Consider the following 22,683-nt stretch of genomic DNA (forward strand, 5'->3'; position numbering starts at 1 on the left):
CTCAAAATAATGTCTCCGCTCTTGCAAAGCCTGGCTTGTGGTTGGAGGCCCTTTCCTGTTGGGTGTAATAAAAATGGGTCGTGGGTGAGGGATCGCAGCAACAGTGCCAGTTCTGGGTAGCGAAGAGATGATGGTGAATGAAGTGTTTGTGACCATGGTAACAGTGGCAGCTGGATGACAGAGGGATGTCAGTTGCAATGGATTATTTTTTAATGTGTTGATCCTTGCAGAACTGTCCGGCCATGGGTTCCCTTTGCTGGGTTTATGCTGCCCTCTAGTGGATCTCTTTTGTTTGGGAAAAACTTTTCCACTCAATGCATCTGATGAAGTGAGCTGGAGCTCACGAAAGCTTATGCTCAAATAAATTTCTTAGTCTCTAAGGTGCCACAAGTCCTCCTTTTCTTTTTACGGATACAGACTAACACGGCTGCTACTCTGAAACCTTTTACCAAAACAGGTTTCAGAGTAGCAGCCGTGTTAGTCCGTATCCGCAGAAAGTAAAGGAGGACATGTGGCACCTTAGAGACTAAATAAATTTGTTAGTCTCTAAGGTGCCACAAGTCCTCCTTTTCTTTTTACCAAAACAAAACGCATGGAGGTGCTATGGGAGACTGGAGTGAGGGCTTGCAATGGGTGGAAGGAGCTACCTTGGGGAAATAGTGGAGAGCAAATTAGACAGTCAATTGGGGTAATGTATTGTCTTTTCTGTCGGCACAATATTAGTATGAGGAAACCACGCGGACACAGTTGGGACCCAGATAACTGTATTTATTAACGCTATACAAACATACACGGCCTGCCTACGTATACACAGTACTGCTCTGCTAGGTTCTGGTGGCTTCTGCCGTAGAAGAGAGGGAGGCCAAGTAGAAGGCTATAGTACCCAATTCCTATACACTGTGCAGCGGAAAAGGCGCGTGTGGCTTTGGGCTGCCGATGCAGACGAGTGTCATTACAAGTAGTCCCCTTCTAACTATGCACTGCTAATGCAACTGCATCGGAAGTATTGTCTTCAGTCCAGGGAACCTCGATAACCAGAGGCATAAAGACAAGATCCAGGGAGTTCAGCGAGAGGTCATGAGGTTGGGAGGGCTCCCTTGTGTGAAGGTTAAAAGAGCTAAATATGTCTGGCTTGGCCAAGGAATTCCTGGGGTGGGAATCTAAGCCTTCAAACGTCTGAGCGTCTACATGCTGAGGAGGGCAAGGAATTATTGAGGGGGTGGTTCAAAGGGGTACAATAACATTGCCTAGCTCCTACATCGCGTTTTTCCCCTCCGTTGATTTCAAAATGCTTTCCCAAGCAGGTCAGTATTGTTATCCTCATTTTACACATGGGGAAGCAAAGGCATGGGGACAAGAAGTGTTGCCCAAGGTCATCCAGCAGGACTAGAACCCAGCTCTCCTGAGTGCTGGTCTTGTGCTCTGCCCACTGGGCTGTACTGCCCCTGAATGAGGCTAATGTGACGTAATGCCGATTGGGGGGGCGGGGGAAGAGAGAGGAGGATATTGTGCTGAATGTTGCGAGGAGGGAAGAAATTCCTACCAGCGAGAGCTCTTAAACTTTAGACTAGTCACCTGGCCAGCGGTGGCAGCCCAAAGGTTTTGAAAATTTAAGACTAAGCAAGAATATGCACTACATATTGTAGAGAAGAATCCTGCACTAGCCATTGGGGTAGGGGAGATGGGCTGACCGATTTCTCCATCTCTCATTTCAGTGACTTTGTGAATGTGCTTTCTAGTCCTCCTCAGAGCAGGAAGCCCAGTCTAGGGGTCACAACAGCGGGCTGAGAGGTAGAACTTCTCAGAACTAACACCAGCCTCCTGTCTGGCCTTGGGCAAGTCACTTAACCACCTGAGTACAATGGGTAGAGTTATTTCCACTCTCGTAAAGGTGATGGATGAAATAATTAATGCTAGTAATGCATGCTTAAGACAAAAACAGCCAGTAGTATGCCTACTAAGAAATACATTAAGGCTGATGGAATGCAGCCTGGTTAATAACACCTAGCTCTTTTTGTGCTTTCCATCAGTAAAGATGGAAGCACTTTACAAAGCAGGTAAGTGTCATTATCCCCAGCAATGGGGACACAGAGGTGAGCAGATTTGCTCCAGGTTATCCAGCAGGTCAGTGGCGAAATGAGGAATAAAAGGTTTCCAGAATCCCAGTCCACTCACCACACTATATTCTATATTGGATATAAAACCCGAGTGGGTTTCCTTAGCTGAATCTTCTAACCTGTGCACATGTCTCTGTGTGTGTACGTGTGGACATGTGTGCATGCCTGTATATATAGGTTTGTACGTTCCAAGACCAGAAGAGACCACTGTGATCATGTAGTCTGACCTCCTGTATCACACAGGCCAGAGAACTTCCCCCAAATCATTCCTAGAGCAGATCTTTTAGAAAAAACATCCAATCTCGATTTAAAAATTTCGAGTGATAGAGAATCCACCAGGACCTTTGGTAAATTGTTCCTAGGATTAATTACTCTCACTGTGGAAAAAAATTACCCCTCATTTCCAATCTGTTTTTATCTAGCTTCAACTTTCAGCCACTGGTTCAGGTTACGCTTTTCTCTGCTAGACTGACGAACCCATTTTCAACCATGTGTTCCTCATATAGGCCCTTATCGATTGTAATCAAGTCACCCCCCTAACCTTTTCTTTGTTAAGCTAAATAGATTGAGTTCCTTGAGGCTGTCACTATAAGGATGTTTTCTAATCCTTTCATCCTTCTCGTGGCTCTTCTCTGAACCCTCTCCAATTTGCCAACATCCTTCCTGAACTGTGGATACCAGAACCGGACACAGGATTCCATCAGTGGTCGCACCAGTGCCAAATCCAGAGGTAAAATAACCCCTCCTTGAGATTCCCCTGTTTATGCATCCAAGGATTGCATTAGCCTTTTTGGCTACAGCATTGCACTGGGACCTCGTGTTCCTCCCAAATCTTTTTCAGAGTCTCTGCTTCCCAGGATAGAGTCCTCCATCCTGAAAGTATGGCCGACATTCCCCAAATTGACTTGCGTGTATAATCTGTCTCTCACACACCACTGGGGATTTCCTAAATGGGATCAGAATCAAGTCCGTAGTTTTCAGCTGGCAGTGGGCCTTGGACTTCCCATTCTAACCAGAGGCTAGAGGGAGTTCTCATAAATCCCTTGTCTAAATCCCACCACCAGATTAAAGGGAGGCTTGGGGCTGATTGCCCTGTCTCTGACGGCATTCAGCCCTTCTCTGCGTACAGCTAAATCATCCCAGCAAGGTGTGATTTGTATCCACAGGGCTCATTTAAAAAAATAATCTCTGAAAAGCAATGTGTAGCCTTTGGCCTGCACCGATGCCAGGGATTTTAGAAAAGGTTATCCTAGGTTTCCTCTGCAAGGTCTTCACCCTCTATTTCATAGGGCACATCTTGAATGCTGTGCTCTATCCTCAATATACATTGTGGGTGTATATGTAGGTATGTGACCTGTATGAATGAATGAATGAAATTTAAGCGTTTCCGGGCACACGGCATTTAAATCAAGTGTCTTTGCCAAGTGGTTAGGTCTCCCTTCTTGGCTAGGCTTAAGAGAGCGTGTTTGGATTTTAAGTGGCAAAACCAATTAATAGAGTCCTCCCTGCATCTTCCCTCATCTTTGCAGGGCATGCACACACAGATCCCACGGGTTATCATAAAGGTGAAGGGGGAGGAGGAGAGACACATCTGGGGAGGGCCTTGTTAAAATACAGGTGATCCATCACCTCTTGTAATTCTGCAGGCAAAATGTCTCGTGACATAGATGCTGCCCCACATACCATGCAACAAGATGGGGCACTGCCCTGTTTGCCACCTGTAAACTCAGTGTTACTCTCATTGGTGCTAGTGTGGACTTAACACTAGTGTGACTCTCCATGGATTGCAGTGGATTTTGGGGGAGGAATAGCTCAGGGGTTTGAGCATTGGCCTGCTAAAGCCAGGGTTGTGAGTTCAATCCTTGAGGGAGCCATTTAGGGATCTGGGGCAAAAATTGGGGATTGGTCCTGCTCTGAGCAGGGGGTTGGACTAGGTGACCTCCTGAGGTCCCTTCCAACCCTGATATTCTATGATTCTATGAACTCATGGCTCACAGAGGTGCAGTGGCATCAGAAGCCCAGCCAGTGATGGGCTTTCCCAACTTGCGACTCTAGAGGGCAGCAGGGAGCTGCTGTTTGGCTACATCTGGGTGGATTGATGACTTGCTTCAATGGACCTAGCTGCTGATGGAGATGAAGATCAGTGAACGGTAGCTAGATTTCTTTATGGTGAGCTACTGATAATGTGCTATGCCCCCTGGATTTTGGTTTGGTGGCCAAAACTATTTCAGAAACATGGTATTATATATGACCAGTAGCAACTAACGATCCCATAGCTTTTTTTTTTTTTTTTTAAATCGGAAAGGAATGTTTATGTTGGTATCCTGGCCAAATTCTCACATGGGTAACTACATTCTATCTACCCCAAAATTCCCCATGCAACGTCAACTGGATGTAGCACTGATTTGTTGTGTAGAGTGGTTATGCACTGTTATAACCGTTCCCGTGTTCCACTCCAGAGACAGCTGCATTGTTTGTTCTGGTAGATATGTAATTAACAAAGTGCTTTGGGATGGAGGTAAATTTAGGGTATTAATCTAGTAAAGAGAATGATTTGCTATGCTGGAGAATGTTTCAATTATTTCTCCCCATGGGTTGCTCCCCAGATTGGCTTGTTTGATAATCTTGGTCCAAGAAAGCTCTAGAGAGAAGATTTCAGAGTAGCAGCCGTGTTAGTCTGTATTCGCAAAAAGAAAAGGAGGACTTGTGGCACCTTAGAGACTAACCAATTTATTTGAGCATAAGCTTTCGTGAGCTACAGCTCACTTCATCGTGCATGCATCCGATGAAGTGAGCTGTAGCTCACGAAAGCTTATGCTCAAATAAATTGGTTAGTCTCTAAGGTGCCACAAGTCCTCCTTTTCTTCTAGAGAGAAGAGACTTCTTGCTTCTGAGCCAAGGTGGTTGCGGATCTTACTTCTCTTTCATCAGGATCAAGGACTCTAGGAAAAGCCCCCTCACCCCCCATCTCCATGCCTGGAGGCTTCCCAGCTCTGATCTGAAGGGACTTATATTTCACCCCCCATACTGAGGGAACAATGTCTCTAATTTCACCTCCCTCCCTCCGCCAAGGCTGAGGATCATTTCATAAAAATAACACAGAAAGCAACTAAACTCTCTGGGAAAAAATAATTATGGGAAAAACAAATCAGCGCCAAAGGGGCTTTCATAAAAATATCAGGTTTGGAGAGAAGGCTGCTGAGTTTGGAACATGTGCCCTTTCGCTGAGCGGGTTAGGGCTGCAGTACAATCTCCAGCATGTTTATTTCCTTTCAAATCTCTGGCTTCCCAATGGAAATGCTACCCTCCCCCATTTATTGGGAAGTGTTTGGGTATCTTTTCCCTCTTTGTGTTCAGTGAGGGGGGCGGGAGGGACACATTATTGTGTTTTATTTTCTCAAGGGTTTCTCTCTCAGCCCTGTGGGGTTTTTTTATGTGCTCCCAAACTTCATCACTTGAGCTGTCTGCCTCTGCTAGCCCCTTTAGCCCACTCTTAATCTCATCTGTAAACTGCAGAATTTGTTTGTTTGATCCTTTATTTGTAAATACTTCCATGCAGGGCCTGGGGTCTGTCTCCCTCTCTTGTAAGGCAGCATGTGTACATTGATGGCACTAACAATAAACCTATAGGAGAGGGAAGTTTGATCTTGCTTGGTCAAGCCTTGGTCTCTCTGCTGAGATAGTGCCATTTGTGATGGGAATTCATGTGATATGGACGTGCATTCATCAGGAATTGGACAGTGACTCACCAGCTGACTTCATGCCAGGGTCAACAAATGAAGGGTAATACCTTTTGGTTATGAGGACAGATTTGAACCAACAAAGTAGAGAGGAAAGGGTTCATGTTTCATTAGCAATCTACCAAGTCAACATAGTCACGCCTCCGTAATGATTAGCGCTGATCGATGAAACAGTTTAGTTTGAAAGTGCCAATTCATAGAACCCACAATATTTCTTGGAACCATCTTGGATTCAATGGACTTTCAGTGAATCAAAGGCAGGGTTCCATGGGAAATTTGTTTGGTTTCCTGCCAACTCACTGGGTGGGCTGCTGGACAGTTTCCTCTCCCAGTTTCCAGGCTCTCTGCCATGGAGTAGAAAGTGTGGAAGTCCTGGGATGAGCTCCCACAGTCCATGGGTGTGGGACTCGGGGGGTCAGCGAGGAGCCCCAGCAGCCGCTGAGTGAAATGGACATTTATTACTGAAACAGGGTGGATGAAGTAATAGCTTTTGCTAGACCAACTTTTGTTGGTGAGAGAGACAAGCTTTCATTACTGCTAATTCAGAACAAAACCACATTTCGAAATAACAAAATTTCCTGTGAACCGGAAATCCCACACGTCAGCCAGCTCTAATAAAGATGCAAGGTAAGCATGCACAGATGCAAACTAATGGCCCCAAGATGCAAAGTTTGCAGATATCGGCATTTCTTATGCACCTCCCATGGTGATAATGATGTTAATGCAAAAAATTAAATTGGACTTGCCAGTCAAACTGTGTGACGCTTTCGTTGGGGAAGGTTAAAGGGTTGTCTGTGTTCTCCTGGAACTGGACAAGAAAGGTCAGTTTCTTGGAGGGCAAAGAGTGATCGGTGCCAGTTTAGTCTGGAAGGGTAAGAGGCTGAAATCTCTATGGTTAGCAACTTGGAAACCTGATCTGGAGTGAAAGGCTGGAAATAAGAAGGTCTCTAACCATGAGAGGAGGGAGGTTTTGGAACAGCCTCCTAACAGGACTAGAAGGGGCAAGAAACCTACCTGGTTTTAAGATGGAGCTGGATAAATTTATGAATGGCTTTATATGATGTGGATGCCTTCAACAGCAGGGGACTGCACTCTGACTCAGGAGTCCTTGCCAGTCCCATGTTCTTATGAATGGAAAATGCCTAGCAGTAAACCTCAGAGTTGAAGGCTTATTTGGGCCCCAGGAGTTTGGATGAATCTCTGCATACTGCGGCATCAGGATGGAGGTTTCAGAAGGACAGCCTTTCTCAGGGCATCTTGAAATGTAAGTAAGTGTGTGCGGAAGCTAACCAAACACTTCTGAACCTGAACATCAAACCAGTTCTAGTGTGGAGAGTAAAAGTCCAATACATTTTCTCTGATGCACCAGCCCATGTATCTGTCTGTCTTTCATTGTATCAAAATTGCAGAATCATAGTAGCTAGAGATGGAGAAGACCAATAAGATTCTATTCAGCCCAGTTCCCAGACGGCCAGTGCAGGATTGTTCCCTCTGGTATGGTTTTTTCAAGTGAGTAGTCTGGTCTGGTTTTATGTCTCTTGCATGGTGGGCTTCTACCACTTTCCTTAGGAGACTGTTCCACACCCTCCTCGCTCTCACTATTAGGGAGAATATTTTCCCTAATATTTATTCTTTATTCCCCCTTCTTAATTTCATCCTAGTTACATATAGTTGCTAAATAAGGTCAAGCAGCACCAGCCAGAACTAGTTGAACTGCATAAAATAGGGCTAGGCTTGGGGTCTAATTGCGGATCTCATGCCAGGTAATGTTCTCTTTAAAGCTCCAGCTGCTGGAGTCAAGTGACTATGTTAGACATTAAAAAAAGTATTGAATTTTCCTGGTTGCAGAGAGAGGCCTGAACATGCAGCCAAGTGCACCTGAGAGGTTTGGAAACCAGAAATCAAATGAAAAACCCCCAATGTACAATTATTTTGGGAAGTCTCATGGTTTTTAAGCCAATCTCCTGACTTTTGGGGGGCCCGACTCAAAACATTTGAATGTTGGGGTTGGTAATACTGGGGCTGTCGGAGTGGGGTGGGAAGAGGTGATCCTAAAACCAAGGGTATGTCTAGACTGCAATCAGAGGTATGACTGCAGCTCCAGGTAGGCACCCACTCTAGCTAGTCTGGCTTAAAGATAGCAGTGAAGATTTCCCTATGGATTGTACAAGCCCACCTGGAAACCTGGGTACGTACTTGCTTTGCTAGCCCATACTGGGGTCTGTGCTGCTGTGTTTTCACTGCCATTTTTAGCTATGCTGGCTAGGTCAAAGCTAGTGTGGGTACGTCCGTAAGAGCTGCAGTTTGCACTGCCAATTGCAATGTAGACGTATTCTGAGTGTAGCAATCCTCTCCCCTGCAAATGACGGCTCTGTGTGGTGCAGAGGCAGGTCAAACAGCAGCTGAGGTTTCATAGAATATCAGGGTGGGAAGGGACCTCAGGAGGTCATCTAGTCCAACCCCCTGCTCGAAGCAGGACCAATCCCCAACTTTTGCCCCAGATCCCTAAATGGCCCCCTCAAGGATTGAACTCACAACCCTGGGTTTGGCAGGCCAATGCTCAAACCACTGAGCTCTCCCTCCCCCCAAGGGGTGAGGTGATATAGCCTTGTCCCAGCCAGAGGCTGCAATGAGAAATACCACTCCCCCGCTCTCTGCTCCTTCCCTTTCCCCCGGGGCTGACAGCTGAAGCTAAGCTGTCAATATTTGATTACAGCTCTCTCTTCCCCCCACCTAGCAGGTGCTGTCAGCCCAGGGAGTGCCACTGTGGTCAGTGAAGCACAGCGGAAACTGTCCATCTGTCTGGATTAAACAGCACGGACGTGCTGATCCATGGAGGGGAGATTCTGCATCTCCAGCATCCTGGCTGAGCTGGTCCAGGCCAGGGATCGTTTTCTGAACAAACACATTAGTGTATTTTTGTTTCTCTTAGGCAGAAGGTGGCCTCCAATGAAAGTCGGCTTCACACTCTCAACCATTAGATAAGCGGAGAAAGGGTGGGGGTTTTGCTGCCCCCCCTTTCATTAATCTCCTTTCTTTGTCTCCCCATCAACCCCCTGCCTTTCTCTGTCTCTTTTCAGTCTCAGCTGCCAGTGTTGGTCCTTGGTGTTCCCATCCCTCCCTGAGCTGGCTGCAGAGTGAAGATAAGCTCTGGACTGGGAGCCATATCATAATAATAAAACTTAGTGCTAGAGTGGGTCAAAAATGGGCATCCCTCCCCACCCCCACCCCAGGAAAATTTAGACTTTTTGTTGAAAAATCAAAAACAGCAAAAGAAAATGTAGCTGAAAACTGCCCAAAGATGCGGGGGAGAAAGGGGGTTTGGGGGTCATTTTTCCAACCAAATAAGTAAGTAAACCTACATTTTTTTCTGGACAGGCCTTCCACTTAGTCAAAAACCTAATTTCCCATCCAGCTGTTACAAATCACCTTTCATCCCTGGATCTCAGAGCGTTGCCTCTGAGAATTAATTTGCCCACTCCACTGCACCCTATGTGTCTTCATTCCTGTGCTCTTCAATCCATGAGCAAATAGGTTTATTTGTGATTAAATTTGCATTTCAGTAGGAGTTAGAGGCCCCAGCCCCATGTGCTAAGTGTTGCACACACGGTAATCCCTACTCTGCTTGCTTTTTCTGCTCTTTGTTAATGTCCGTCTGCATTTGACCCTGCAGGTCCGTGGAAGCATAAAAGTGAATAAGCCACAGGATTGACTACATGGTGTGGCCTAGTGGATAGAGCTCAACTGAGACTCAGGAGACCTGCATTCTAATCCTAGCTCTGACTTTAGGAAAGTCACTTCACCTCACTGTGCCTCAGTTTCCTCATCTTTAAAATCAGGTAATGATTCTGATCTGCTTTGTAAAGTGCTTTGAGATCTACTGGTGTGGAGCAAGTAAATAAGGAAGTGTTATTTATTCTTCATAATGCAAGAACTAGGGGGCACCAAATGAAATTAATAAGCAGCAGGTTTAAAACAAACAAAAGGAAGTCTTTCTTCACACAATGCACAGTCAACCTGTGGAATTCCTTGTCAGAGGATGTTGTGAAGGCCAGGACTATAACAAAGTTCAAAAAAGAACTAGATAAAGTTCCTGGAGGATACATCCATCAATGGCTACTCACCAGGATGGGCAGGGATGGTGTCCCTAGCCTCTGTAAGCTGGGAATGGGTGATAGGGGATGGATCATTTGATGATTACCTGTTCTGTTCACTCCCTCTAAAGCATCTGGCATTGGCTGCTGTTGGAAGACAGGACACTGTGCTAGATGGACCTTTGATCTAACACAGTATGGCCGTTCTTATGTTCTATCTAAGAGCTAGGTATTACAATTATTTCCTTGTGCTTCTCTGATTCTTTCGCTCTGCATCCACCTGTTATCTCTTGTCCTGCTTAGATTTTAAGCTCTTTGGGGCAGATTGTGGTTTTTGTTCTGTCTTTGTATAGCACCTAGCACCCGGGGGTCCTGGTCTGTGACTGGAGCTCCTACATGCTATGGCAATATAAATAACAATAAATCCAGGTAGGCTTGTTGCTCAGATCTGGTGCTATTGATGGCAGGAGAGGAGAAGACGGGTGTTGTGGGGTAGTGGTGTTAAGGGTTGGTGAGGTTGCGTGGCTGGGTGGTCAGAAGTGCTGGGAAGAAAACAGACAGACAATGAAGGTGGCGAGACCCACAGAATACCTTCTGAACTCCCACCCTCCCAAAGCACTTTGCACTGCAGTGGATTAGATCCTGGCGATTATTTTTGATGTACCCATGAGACAAGGTTCAGGCCAGGGAAGAACAATAACTTCTGACCCCAGTAAGCAATTCCTCCTGTGACTTGAGCTGCTTTGGGGGATTTTGCAGGCAGGGTCGCAATAATAGTGCTGTCTGCATTGTCCCATCCCCTGTTTTTGCACATGGGGATGCTAGAGCACTTCGTGCTCATGGGATCCTTTGGCATGCCTCATTTGCGGAGTTCAGGATTGAATTTTTCTGTGGCTTTGAGACTCAGAGATTCAATATGCAAAACCGTGCTCTGATGTGTCCCTAGCTTCTGTTTGCCAGAAGCTGGCAGTGGGCCACAGGGGGTGGCTCACTTGAAGATTCCCTGTTCTGTTCAATCCCTCTGAACCACCTGGCATTGGCCACTGTTGGAAGACAGGATACTGGGCTAGATGGACAATTGGTCTGACCCAGTATGGCCGTTCTTATGTTGATATCATCCGGGGCTCCAGCAATACGGATATCCTGGACCCTGACTTAACTTTCAAGTGCTTTCCATTCTCTTTCTAGCAACAGAGCTGTTCATGGGGCAAACCCCCATCATGTCGCCTGCAGTTCCAATTTCCTCATGGCCTAGTCTTTTCTCACTGCTGGGAAACCTTGAATCTAGAGGGCTGACAGCTTCCTGGAAAGCAGATTCCCCTTCACTCCCTGTTGAGGTGATGCATTTTGAGGAGAGGCTGTCTGTAATATACAGGGCCAAAATCACAGTTTGGTTGTGTCTTGCTCTTTACCCAATGCCAGCAATATGGACGTGGGCCCAGTTGCGTCCCCAGTAACCATGTTAAGTAATATACACAAACATGCTAGGCCTAGCTACAGACACACTGCTGCTCTGACTGGTTTCTGGTGGTTTCAAAAATACGTCTACACTTCACACTAAATCTGGGCTCTGACTCAGGTTGGAGCCCAAGCCTCTCTTCTTTCCACGCACAAATCAGTCTGACTCAGGTCAGGAAGCACTAAGGAATCAGTCCTAGGACCCTGCTGGGGTATGTGTCAGAGCCCGAGTCCTGCTGCACCTTGGGTCCGAGCCCTGTTTTGCAGTGTGGATGCAGCATAAGCCACAGACCCAAGTCAGAAGGTCTGGGCAGTGCATTGTGGATGCACTAGCTAAGCCCAGGTTTCCAATGCTTCATGGATGTTCAAGTGCGGGCTTGGAAACACTGAGTCCCCAAGCCCACGTCCCACAGACGTGGGTTTACTAGACATATAGACATACCCAGAGTGAGCAGCTAGCATGCTCACAAACTATTTACAGGGATTCGACAGGTTTCCCTGTACTTTTCCCTGTGAAGTGCTTGCTTCACCTCCACTTGACACCGAGCTCCAGACCACGAGTGGAGAATTACTCTCCTGGAGCAGCCCTTAGGTGTTCGTGGGCAGGCTGGAACGTTAGCAGCTGTTCCATTCAGCGCCGGGATGTTATCCAGGACATGCTCCTTTCTGTTCTCCTCCCCGCCACTCCTTCAGAGGCAGGAAAACCATTCCATTCTAAAGGCTTTTATATCCTAATAAACGCCAGGACTCGGCAGGCACCGAATCCATTTACAGAGGCCAGAGTGAAAACGGAGACAGGCTTTCTTTCTCCTGTCTGCTTTAGCTCAGGTGATGTGGGGGACAGGACCTGAATTGAAGTAGGGCCGTTAATAGGTTTAATGGCCCTGTTTTCCCTTGATCTGGAAGGGCGGGGGAGTGAATCATGTGGCTGTAAACTCACTGTGTTGGCAGCCAGCTGCCTCTGCCTTGCTCGTAAAAGTGGCCGTGGGGATCTGCATTTTGTTTCAAACCTGGGAAGCTACTTGTCTTTGAAGGGAGCCGGGGTGAAATGGATGGACGCTGCGCACGCCACATGCTGGAGCTGCCATCTCCACGGCACACTGCGCTGGGAACCTCACGGGGCGCTAAAGGGCTGCGGGGGGTGGCACGTCCAGAAAAGCCCTTTACATGCTGGGTTTTGGGTTTTTTTTTCAAAGCACGCCACTGAACTTTTAGTGTGAGGTAGCAGGATCCGCATGGCAGCAATCTAGGGCTCTGTCAATCAAATTGTTGTTTAGATAAACCCTGTGATAGCAGTTGGGAGGGATGGGATCCTACCAGGGACCAAGGCAAGACTGTTCCCTCTACTGTGTTTTCAAGGGTTTGGGATCATAGGACATACCAGATCAGACAATGGTCCATCTAATGCATTTGTCTGTCTCCTAGAGCAGACAGTATCACATGCTTCAGAGTGAAATATTAAATCCCTCAACAAGGGCTTTACCTAGCACGATATTTAATATAAGACCCTAAGGTTTGCCCAATTGGTCTATCTAGTCTGGAACCACGCCTCTTGCTGTTGTTATTATTAAATCTTCATGTTTTATTAGCATCCCAAGGCCCCAGGTGGGAACGGGGGCCCATTGTGCTGGGTGCTGTGCAAACACCAAAAGAGAGAATCTCTTCCCCAAATGGCTATACTGGCCTCCACACCACTGATCTGTTCCCCTGGCTGTAGTCAATACACAACACTTCAGAGGACCTGAGACACCCGAACCAACCCGTGACGTAACAGTCCAGCTGTGCAGCGCCTAGCCGATTTCTGTCCAACCCCTCTCGTGATCGGTGTAGATCCTGAAGCGGAAGGCTTGATTATCCTCATCTTAGGGTGTGTAACTGCAAATGAACTACGTGATCTCCGGATCCATCTGTTGTCTCTTGTCTTATACTTGGATTGTAAGAGGTCTGGGGCAGAAGCCATCTTTTGGTTCTCTGTTCGTGCAGCACCGAACACAGTGCGGGGGCGTGGTCCATAACAAGGGCTCTTAGTTGCTATGGTAATACAAGTGATAAAATAATGATGGAGCTTCCACATTCTTCCCTTGGACAGCTGTCTGTTCCGCAGTCCAGCAGACCTCGCTGTTTGGGATCTTTGTTCTGATATTCACCCTTGATTTCCCCCTGCTCAGTTTCAGCCGAATGACGCCTGGCTGGGTCCTATAAGCTGCTCGTGGGTGGGGTGTATCAAAGGCCAGGGCAGGCTAAACCTCCCCTGACCTAGGCCGTGGCCCTGTGCATGTTCCGCCCAGAGGCCCCGCCCTCCCGCCCCCTCTACCCGGAAGCCGGCGGGGGCTCAGCTCCAGCTGGCGGCCTGGGGCAGCCCAGGGCAATGCTGGAGGGGCTGGCCCGGCACTGGGGGGGCCAGCTGGAGTGGGCAGGCTGGGGCTCCTCCAGCTGTGGGGGAGGGCTCCGGTGGGCGGGGCCTCAGGCAGAAGGGGCGGGGCCCGTGGGCTAGCCTCCCCGACGCGGGCGAGGGGGTTCACCTGCTGCCCATGAAGCTGATGATGTGGGGGGATGTTTTGTTTCATGTGATAACGATTTATTCTGGCGGGGGTGGGGTATTGTTGAGTCTTCTCTTATGCTGTTATTTCCCTACCTCCCCCCACCCCCGAAAAAAGGGGAAAAAAAAGAGAGAAAAGAAAAATTTCAGAACAAAAAAGATCAGAGGGCTGCGGGTGTGGCTTTCCCAGGGAGTGCGGCAAAGGGCCCGTGAGTGAATGCAGGCAGAGGGCTGGTAGTGCACAGGCCCATGGAAGAAGTGGGTCCAGCCTGCTGCAGGCTAGCATGGCCTTTCCAGCACGCAGACCCCAACAGCGGGCTGGGTCCAACACGGGGGCAGCTCGGCCCTGGCTGAGCACCAGGCTCGGAGCTCTGTGGACTTCGGGACAGGGCGGTTTTCCGTTCCAGGGATCATGTTGCTTGTAGAAAGGGCTGTGTTGGCCGGGTGTCTTGAACTCGCACCTTGGAGGGAACGGGATGGATTTTTCCGTCAGCGTTACTGGCATTGTGTGCCGAGGGCTTTGTTGTTGTGGCCAGGGGAAGAGTGGGGCAGGTGCCTTGTGCCTAGCAAAGATCTGGACGCATCCTTGTTTCCCGGGGATTAATTGCTTGGCATGTGCGTCATTCAGCAGCCTTGCTGGCTGGCGTCCTCATTCGCCGTCCTGCCCTGTTATTTAGGTAACAGTAACGCCTATAAGCCTTAATAAAGATGGGTGGGGTGGCCACGGCATGGGTGCTATACAACACACGAAGCAAGAGGCGCTCCCGAAGGAAGGTGAGAGCCAAAGGGAGGGAGCAGCGGCACAGAGAGGGGAAGTGACTGGCCTGAGGTCGCCCTATGGGTCGGTGCCAGGGCTGGGAACAGCACTCAGGGCTCCTCACTCCCAGTCCCGCTCTACGCCCTGTGCACTAGCCTTTCGTTGAAATTTTCAGAAGTGACTAAGTCCCACTTTCTGAAGCGACCTGGGGGCACTTAGGAGCCTAAATCTCAATATAAGTCAAATGCCCTTAGACTCCCCAGTGGCTAAATCACTTCTGCCAATAGGACTTAGGCTCCAAAGGCCCAGATCATCAGGAATTAGGCACCTAAATAACTTTGATCTGTGCCTAAGTTACTAAGACACTTCTGATAACTTTACTTCAGCTTCTTAGCAGGAAGCTCTCTCTGTTCCTCCTGGCCTCACCATGAAAGGGGGCTACCTATCTCCCATACATAATGGCCGTCTTCATGAGTTGCTGGGGGGGGGGAGGAGATATGCTGGACCCCTGCTCTGCCCCAGGCCCCACTCCACTCCTTCCCCCAAACCCCCGCTCCACCTCTTTCCACCCCCACCCCACCCCGTCCCTCCCAGCACCTCCGGCACGCTGCTGAACGTCTGATGGCCGGCCGGTGGGAGGCACTGGGAGCAGGGGCAGGGGGGCTGATTGTGGGGGGCTGCCGGTGGGTGCTGAGCACCTGCAATTTTTTTTCCTGTGGGTGCTCCAGCCCTGGAGCACCCACGGAGTCAGCACCTATCCTCCCATATAAGGAGGGTGCTGCTTGCCAGAATGTTAGCAGCAACTTACGAGGTTTGCATGGTATTTTCCATACAAGCAAGCCCCTAGGTCATGGCTCCATGTGGGTCGCTTCCCATAGTGACCGGTGCAGAGCATCTGAGTCAGCCGAGAACTCTATATCTGAGACCCGGGCAGCCCTCCTGTGCCCCCACACAGACAGGCAGAGCACAGCTAGACAAGTTTAGATACGCATATTTTGACAGACACACCTATGCTGAGCCATGCAGCATGTATGGTGCCCCTTTAGTTTCTTTACCGATCTAAGGCGTTGTCTGAAGCGTAAGTAGCTCACGAGTCGGAGAAAAAAACTGCAGTGTAGTAAATGCTGGCTTTTAAGTGCACGGGGCTGTACATGGATACTCGGAAAAACACATAGAAATGTGCATCAGGTGACATGTATCCTCAGGCATATGCCGAGTCCCTGTCAAGAGCATAGATACGCACACAGCTAAACTTCACACAGGCCAGGAGTTGCTGAGAGGCAGATGTTCAACAGTACAGTATTTCACACCTAAAACCCCCTCTAGCCAGTGGTCTCCAATGTGCTTTACAAATGCTAATGAAGCCTTAAAACACCCCTTTTACTCAGTAGCTATTGTCCTCTCGACTTGGATAGACAGGGAAAGCCAGGCACAGCAAGTTAAGCGACTTGTCCAATGTCACGGGGGCAAGTGGCAATGCTGGGAACAGAGCCTGGCTCCCAGACCTTTCTTTTACCCATTAGACGTGCTCCCTCCTTGATATGGGAGCCTGACAAGCTCAGAGGTGTATCCAGTGTGGTGCATGGATGCCCACGTTCTGGCACAAGCAGATACGAGTGCCCCTTTGCACATCTAAGCCCTGGAATGCTAGTGGGGTCGATGTGGTGCAGCCCCAGGGAGTTGAGGCAAAGAATCGGAATCGCTGCTTGTTTGCGTTCCCTGAAGCTAGAGTATTACTGTGTGAATAAACATGAGAACGTAGGTGCTGGAAGTAGGGGGGCTGCCGCCTCCCCTGGTTTGAAGTGGGTTCCATCATATCCAGGGTTTACAGTGGGGTTAATGACTCTCAGCGGTGCACCCCCACTATCCAAATTGTTCCAGCACCCTTGCATGAGAACCAAGTGCCGAGAGAGCACAAAGGCAAAAATGTCAGTAAATATTTTCCCCTCGAGCTCCTGAATGCTGGGGAGTTGTGCAATTCTGAACAGCTCCTCCAAAAGGAAACATTTTAATTCCATGCAGTTCATGCAAAGGTTAGCTAGACAAATGTTACTCTTGCCATGAAGCCAGGACCCCGCTGCACCTTCCCTCCCAAAAACGCCACTCACCACCCCGGGTTGGGGCTAGTTTATTCCCTCTGACGTACGGTAAATCTGACTGCGTACATCATTCCCCAGACACCTGCACTTCCACCTTCACGCTTACTGCTTTGTTGTGTCTTTCGCTGAGAAGTCCCGTCAGGTCCAGGAAGTGGAACAGCTGGGATGGGTGGGTTGAAAGCACATTTCCCACCCCTCATTCTCTTCTCAGCTCTGCTGCCTGTGGGTGGACATGGCTTTAAGACAGCTATGTTTGATGAGTGACTCTCACCCAGCCTCTGCCCTCTCTGGTAGGTGTTGCGTGGGCAGTAGAGACGCTCAGTTTCAGAACTGTTTGTTCAAGGGTTTCCGGGGAATCCTTTCCTTTGTTCCCCTTTTTGGCTGACTTGACTTTTAAACCTTCTTGCTGCAAATGAAGGGGGCCGGGTGGGGTGTGAGACACTGGGGAATCGAGCCTCGGCTTAATAGGCAAAGACATTTCAGAGTTATAAGCCCCTCAGATTTCCCATGTTTAGTTGCAATTAGCTGCCTCTTGCCTATATGTCATGTGGATTTTTATATTTGTTTGTGTTGTTCTGAAAGTGGAATTCCTTATTCTGCTTGGAAACAGGAGCAGCCTGGGGCTGCTGAGCTTTGCCCCAGTGGTCCGGGCCTGGTAGCAGATATTTGTGTGTGCGTGTGTGCATTCTTGGCTCTGTGCTGCATGGGGTTTTTGTTGACAAAGCCACCAAGCTTTAGGCTCCGTGGGAAATAATCCAGATGGGGTCACTCCTTGATAAAACCCCACTGCAGAAAAGCTGGGATGGGGGTTTCCTGGTTATGCTGAGAGCCGGTCCCACAGCTGATGGGAAGCAGCCCAGGTCCATTGCAACCACTGGAGTAACGCTAATCCACACTAGCTGAGGAACTGGCCCTTTGGTGGGTACAACGGCCAGGCAGATGACTTGATGAAGGTTGCCTAAGGGTGTCTTGCCACCACTCACACCTTGTTTTTTGTGAACGGCACCAAAACCTGCTCATGAATCGAGGAAAACCATTTACTTTGACACTTCATAGAATCTTAGGACTGGAAGGGCCCTCGAGAGGGCATCTAATCCAGTCCCCTGCACTCATGGCAGGACTAAGTATTATCTAGACCATCCCTGACAGGGGTTTGTCCAACCTGCTCTTAAAAATCTCCAATGATGGAGATTTTACAACCTCTCTGGGCAATTTATTCCAGGGCTGAACCACCCTGACAGGAATTTTTTCCTAACATCCAACCTAAACCACCCTTGCTGCAATTTAAGCCCATTGTTTCTTGTCCTGGCCTCAGAGGTTAAGAAGAACAAATTTTGTCCCTCCTCCTTGCAACAACCTTTTATGTACATGAAAACTGTTTTCCTGTCCCCTCTCGGTCTTGACAAAAGACAATTGTTTTTTTCCGTTTTGACTGAAACCGTTTGGTGAAATTGGCACATGCTCGTGAACCGTTTTGGTCAATGTGAATTTCCATTGTTTTGTCCAAAAAAAAAAAAAAAAAAGTTTCAGCCAAAATATCTTCGTCCAGCTCTTAGTAGTAGCGAGATGAATCACAGAAAATAAAAATGGAAACCATCCAACAACACTGTAAACATTGGACCATCCAATCCATTTCCTTGCGAATGCAGGATTGTTCCCCGCAGTTGGTAACTGATTGATTGAAATGAAAGGCAAGGATAAACTGGAGATGGGGAACAACTACCTAGTAATGAGATCACAGACTGAGGAATAGTCTCCCAAGGGAAGCAACGGAAGCTGCATTTCTTGAGACAAATAGCTGCAGAACATACCGTGGTGGTTGGAAGCAATCCTCCATTTACCTGGTAATGGAGAAGTTGTTCAGATAGAAGATGCCTATCTCTGATGTCTGTAATTCAAGGAGCTTCTAGGATTCTAACTTCTATGGGCATACTTACATTGCAATTGGACACTTGCGGCTGGCCTGTGCCAGCTGACTTGGGCTTACTGGACTCGGGCTAAGGGGCTGTTTAATTGCCATGTAGACATTCAGGATCAGGCTGCAGCTGGAGCTCTGGGATCCTCTCACGGTCCTAGAGCTTGGGCTGCAGCCCCAGCCTGAATGCTACATCACAATTAAACAGCCCCAGCCTAGCAAGCCCGAGTCAGTTGGCATGGGCTAGCTGTGGGTTTTTAATGACAGTGTGGACGTACCCTATGAGAAGGAGGAGTTAGCTCATTAGCTCAACAGATGGGGGTGCTTAGGAGACAGATGAACAAGTTGGTGACCAATAGAGGTCTTCAAGGCCAAAAGCCCCCCTAGCTAATTTACCTACTTAATCTAAGGGGATCAGTGATTCACAGCTGTTAATCCTCCCCTAGTCACTTCTGAAAATGCAGACCTACTAGCACATTTGGGGGCCATCAAATTTTAGGTGCACAAGCTGAGATTCCTTAAAGGGACCTGATTTTCAGAAAGTGACTGCCATAGGCTCTTAGATGTGAAGGCCAGACAGGGACCGTTATATCATCTAGTCAGATCTGCATTACACCAGCCAGAGGACCTCAGCCAGTGATCTTTGCATCAAGCCCGTAACTTCCTTTTGAGCTGGAGCACATCTTTTAGAAAGATTTAGGGGGAGGTTTAGGTTGGATATTAGGAACAACGTTTTCACTAGGAGGGTGGTGAAACACTGGAATGCGTTACCTAGGGAGGTGGTGGAATCTCCTTCCTTAGAAGTTTTTAAGGTCAGGCTTGACAAAGCCCTGGCTGGGATGATTTAATTGGGGATTGGTCCTGCTTTGAGCAGGGGGTTAGATTAGATGACCTCCTGAGGTCCCTTCCAACCCTGATATTCTATGATTCTAAGAGACCCAGTCCTGATTTAAAGACATGGAGTGATGGAGATTCCACCTTGTTCCAATGGCTACTTGCCCTGCCTGTTAAAAATGTGTCCCTTTATTTCTAACTTGAATTTGTCAAGCTTCAGGTTCCCAGCCAGTGGATCTCATTATGCCTTTTTCTGCTAGATTAAAGAACATCCACTGGGAGAAATTTAAAGTGGCTCAAACTGCCCCACCAACAGTCATGTCCTCTCCCCGCAAAAAATCAACAGTTGCTTTTGAAAAAGCAGGCCATAATTTAGAAGTAGGCCTCCATGTCTTTGTTTCAGAGTAGCAGCCGTGTTAGTCTGTATTCGCAAAAAGAACAGGAGGACTTGTGGCACCTTAGAGACTAACCAATTTATTTGAGCATAAGCTGTAGCTCACGAAAGCTTATGCTCAAATAAATTTGTTAGTCTCTAAGGTGCCACAAGTCCTCCTTATCTCTTTGTTTGTCACTCTTAAGCTCCTGGGATGGGCTCAACGCTGGCTCCTGTCAGTTATCACCTTTGACCAGAGACAGGAAAGAAACAAGTTTGTAGAACTGAGCCACATTGTGGCTTCTGAGGTTTTAGAGAATTAAAACAACAAATTGCCCATTTCTGTGAAACCTACACTTTGCTGGAGCTCCCAGAGGAATCTTAGCTCCCAAGCCAAAAATCCGGAAGAGCTGTGGGAGAAAAATCAATCTTTTTTTTTTTTTTTTTTTTAAATACTAACCTCGATACTTTTCCTTCCGCAAATCCCTTTTTGGCTCAGATTTTAACATTTCCTTTTGCAAGTGACAAAGAGATGCAGACAACCAGCTGTCTTTTTTCCACTCCACTAAGCGCAGCTCTCAAGGACAGAGCATTGTGCTGGAAACCAAACTCTCTCCTCTAGTCATTTTAATAGAGAGAAATACTATGCTGGTTACTTAACTAAAGACCTTTTCCAACCCAGCAAATTTTTTTTAACTTAATTGGATTTGCTCTCTCTAGTTCTATGCTTTTATGTTTCTTATTTTGTTTTTTATAGGAAACATCTGTCCAAGTGGGAGCCTGCCTTTGCTTAAGAGCCCCTCTGAGAAATTCTACTCCTAAATTATTGGGAGCTCCCAGCAGATCCAGGTTTGTCTTCCATTTTTCTATGCCACAGAGGTGGATTAATCCCCACCAGGTACAGGGTTAGAACAAGTGAGGGACTGAAACATTAGTGGGGGATTGGTGTTGAGGCAACGGGTCTGGGAGTTAAGGGGGTAATTGCTGAGAGCAATTGGCATATGATGGAACCTGCATCCTAAATTTCTTCTGGGTACTAGATACCTGGGATGAAATCCTGGCCCCACTGAAGTTAATAACAAAGCTCCCAATTATTTCAATGGAAGCCAAAATTCACCCTGATGGGTTTCATGTGGTTAAGGAATGGAAGCTGTCTATTGACGCTTTTGCTGTAACTAACTAGATAAGCCATTGTCAAACAGCTGAAGAAAGCAGGTGCCCATCATCTTATTGAATCTGCAAATGAGTCTCCGAAGGAATGGTGTAGAAGCTCCTGTTGCTTGAGTCATTTAATTTAGATGGGAGAGAGCACTGGAGAATAGACTGCAGGGGTAAGGAACAATCCAGGAACAGATGGGGAATGGGCTAATAATAATAAATAGTTACATACAAGTAATCAACACAATTAGCGTCTATAATTAATCTCAACTTGATTAAGTACAGTAGGATCTGAGATTTTCAAAGCCAGGCAGGAGACTGAGCTGCGTAGTTCCCCTTGAATATATGACCTCTCCTAGCTGACTTTGAAAGTCTCAGACCATGTCTTTTCCATCTTTCACTTCTGCAAAACCAGCGCTCGAGTGTTTTGTACCCATGATGACGATAACATACGTAGACTGGGTATCTGCCGTTTCCTCCCTCTGACGATCTTCCAGCCCTTTACAAACAATAAATTAAGCATCTTGCATGGTTACAAGTGGGGGAAAGCTGAGCCCAGGGAGGTGAAGTAACTTGCTGTAGGGTCATGCAACAAATCTGTGGCTTGAACGCAGGTCTCCTGACTATGCTTTAACCAAAACATCGTCCTTCCTCATTCTCCTGGCAGCTCAAGAGTATCCTCTGGTGTTTTTTCAGGATGTGCTGGGTGCTATGCAAACATCAGATAGCCCCTGCCACCAGAGACCTTATAGTAGAGGTTAAAGACAAGGAGAGTAACACAAGCAAATGTGTAGGGATGGGCCCACCTGCCCTTTTTAGTGCGGTCTTATGCTTGTGAAACCACTAATGGTACAGGCTAAGATTTTTAAAAGTGATCAGTTTTGTGGCCTTGGGTTTTGGATGCCTAACTTGAGACACCTTAAAGGGGACTTCATTTTCAGGCTGCGGGTCCTGAGCGCTTGCTAACAATCGGGTCCCTCACTGTGCCTCAGCTTTCCCATCTGCAAAATGGGGATAATGAACCTTGCCCACCTTTGCTCCAAGATCTAATATGCTCCAAGATCTACTGATGACAAGCACTAGATAAGAGCTAAATATTGTTGTTTGTTTATTTTATTATTTGAAGGCCTGTCGAGTTGGACACTCACAATCACTAGTCTTGGCTACAGCAGTTTCCTCACCAATCAAAAACAGCAAATCAGTTTCGTAAGGGGGAGATAGAATTTTGTAGGCTGCTTTATCTGCGCATAAAACCAGTTGTGTGCTGCACCATTTCCACCTGGAACTTTGAAAGCATCAGAACACAGCGGTGGCATATCAGTTGTCCCTCCCCAGGCTGCTAGTCAGTAGGCAGCATGTTAAAAGATGATGAATATCAGGACGCTGCTCGCATTTGCATGCGGGAGCTCTAACTGCCTGCTGGGTTTCTGTCTTACTGTTGTACGATGTTACACGAACGTTTTAATTTGTATCGTGAAGCACGGCTGACAAATGGACAGATCTGTCTGTGCAAAGAGGATCGGCTACCGATGATTTACAACGAGGCTCATGCACGCCAGCTCAGGAGCGTTTCAACATGACGGCCTAATGGTTATTAAT

At 47.6% G+C, this 22,683-nt stretch overlaps 1 long non-coding RNA gene across 1 annotated transcript; it reads left to right on the forward strand.

Moving 5' to 3' along the window:
* Positions 1-6,514: 6,514 nt before the first annotated feature.
* LOC140903965 (uncharacterized) lies at positions 6,515-20,742 on the forward strand. The gene is made up of 3 exons (XR_012156396.1): positions 6,515-7,121; positions 9,531-9,696; positions 20,684-20,742. It is a non-coding gene; the product is annotated as an uncharacterized LOC140903965 (long non-coding RNA).
* Positions 20,743-22,683: the final 1,941 nt, after the last annotated feature.

Source organism: Lepidochelys kempii, chromosome 27, assembly GCF_965140285.1.
Source record: "Lepidochelys kempii isolate rLepKem1 chromosome 27, rLepKem1.hap1, whole genome shotgun sequence".
Classification (NCBI taxonomy): Eukaryota; Metazoa; Chordata; order Testudines; family Cheloniidae; genus Lepidochelys; species Lepidochelys kempii.